The sequence below is a fragment of the Oratosquilla oratoria genome, chromosome 34 (genome assembly GCF_046742065.1).
Source record: "Oratosquilla oratoria isolate Oo_2021 chromosome 34, ASM4674206v1, whole genome shotgun sequence".
NCBI lineage: Eukaryota > Metazoa > Arthropoda > Malacostraca > Stomatopoda > Squillidae > Oratosquilla > Oratosquilla oratoria.
This window is the reverse complement of record NC_134810.1, coordinates 13,782,924-13,785,423: the sequence shown is the minus strand read 5'-3', so window position 1 is coordinate 13,785,423 and position 2,500 is coordinate 13,782,924. Positions and strand designations below refer to the sequence as shown.

At 38.6% G+C, this 2,500-nt stretch overlaps 1 protein-coding gene across 6 annotated transcripts in view; it reads right to left on the bottom strand.

Moving 5' to 3' along the window:
* The window catches only part of LOC143018056 (dipeptidase 1-like), a 1,041,568-nt gene that overhangs the window by 393,952 nt on the left and 645,116 nt on the right, over nucleotides 1–2,500 (bottom strand). The gene's annotated exons all lie outside the window — the stretch shown is intronic.

Below are 2,500 nucleotides of genomic sequence, written 5' to 3'. Positions count from 1 at the left end.
TTACACTAAAGCCTTTTGTGTGGCACAAAGGAACACACCAAAGGTGCCAGAGTCTCCCCTAAGGCTTCCCACTGAGAGTGTGGTCTGTCCAGAGTGCAGTGTGACAGTCTGCAACACACTAACTAACATGGAAAGACGAACAGCGAATGCGCTGAGGCTGCAAGGACTTGTGAAGACAATGGAGAGGGGCTGCCTAATCAAAAGAGGACGTGGCAAGTGGAGAAGGAAGGCGGAGGTGAAGAATCAAAGCTGAATGGAAGATTTATTAAAAATAATTTTTCTTTTTATGTTTTCTTTTCCTTTATTCACACGGAGATTTTTTTTTCGTAATTATAATTGATTGAATTTGTGAACATGGAAAGTTGTACTGTCCTTTAGAATCGTAGTTTGCTTTAAAAAAAAAATGTGCTTCCTATCTCCCCTTCCCTAACCCTAAAATGCCAGTTATTTTAGGAACTCTGTGTTTGAGTGTCTGAAGAGAATGAAATAGCGTACGGAGGAAACTTTCTGATTCTAGGCACGAGTGAGTGGAGGAAACGCGTGATGATAGAATAGTTGAAAGGACCAGCAGGGAAGAAGGATTAAGAAAAGGTAGAATAAGAGAAGGACAAATAAAAGGAGGAGGAACAGGAGGACAAAGAAGAGGAGGAGGAAAATGAGAAGGAGAAGGAGTAGGATAAAGAGGAGGAGGAAGAGGAATAGGAGGAGGAGAAGGAGGAGGAGGAATAGGAGGAGGACAAAGAAGAGGAGGAGGAAAATGAGAAGGAGAAGGATTAGGATGAAGAGGAGGAGGAAAAGGAATAGGAGAAGGAGAAGGAGGAGAAGGAATAGGAGAAGGACAAGGAAGAGGAGGAGGAAAATGAGAAGGAGAAGGAGTAGGATGAAGAAGAGGAGGAAAAGGTATAGGAGAAGGAGAAGGAGGAGGAGGAATAGGAGGAGGAGGAGGAATAGGAGGAGGACAAGGAAGAGGAGGGAGAAAATGAGAAGGAGAAGGGATAGGATGAAGAGGAGGAGGAAAAGGTACAGGAGGAGGAGAAGGAGAAGGAGGAATAGGAGGAGGTCAAAGATGAGGAGAAGGAGAAGGAGGGGACGGAGGTGACGGAGAAACTGGTGATAAAAAAAAGAAGTACCACCAACCACAAATTTTTAATACACATAGTCAGAAATCCAGTGGTTAATACACATAGTCAGGAATTCATCCAAGGATATTAATTAACAGTTGTTATAGATACTTTTCAGGTAGCATAAGGTAATATTTAGCCAAGGAAAGCTCTCTATCTAATCTAAAAAATATAAATTGGCAAATGTTGTCTCGAATCCTATATCTGCCGACTCTTAATAACAGGTGGAAAAGGTCATTCTGTCCTTTATTCATGACCTAATTTCCCCAGAACGTAATTCATGAAGTTTTGAAGTAATTGGACAAAGAGGAAACTAACCATTTAGGAGGAAAATAGGACAATTTCTGTGAAGACGTACGAAGGTCATGTGTGATCAGACAACTTCAGGGAAACACGTTTGCAAGACAAACGAGGAACAATCTGCTCTGTGGTTAGTAATTGTTTTAGTTTTTATTAAGAGTTGAAATGACTTAACCACACCGCATAATTCAGAAGACATCTTCACTCCTTCCAATCAACATTTTTGAACCAAAGTCGTCAGAGATATAGCTTCTAACTAAATCATTAGGCAAAAAGTCTGTTTACTTTGGTTAAACTGCGAGAGAAGACATACAAATGAGAAGAGCCAAAACATATTTGTGCGTAATAAACTTACAAAGGATTACAAAGGCGGAGCATGCCGAGAGGAGACCTTTTGGTCCATATCTAGGTCGGATGCGAAAAAATCATATTAATAATAAAATATTAAATAAAAACTATAATAATGTAAATAACAAATAAAATACATAAATAAATGCATAGGTATAGTTAAATAACAAACAAACAGGTAAATAGTAAATAATAATAAATTGACATATAACTAATAATAAATGAAAATCAGACAGACAAATGATAACAAATGATAACTTACAGAATGATTCTATACAAGATAGACTCCTTGTTCTTTATCCCTCCATCAAAGGAAAACAACTTCCTGCCCTGGTCTTGCATATCTTTCAATGACTTTTGAAAATCGAAATGTTGAGTGATGAGGATCTAATGTGTGTCACGTATAGCGTTGTGCGCTATACTCGTAAACGAGTTTATGTCTTTGGGCTATTGTACTTAAAGGCTATATTTATTTACAATGATTTGCATGTTGGGCTTTGACCGGTAGTAGTGAATTGGAATGGGGGAGTTACAGGGGAAGGTTTGGTCAACTGAATAAGGTCCCCTGGTGACATAAAAAAGTATATTGGAATGATCTAAGACGTCCCCGGGTTAGTTGAAGCGGGTCAATGCTATCTATGGGCTAATTAGTTCTCACAAATATCGTAGTTTTGTTTTGCTATCCAATTTCTACCAAATCGAAAAAGAAATAATCAGGTATATAATTTAGT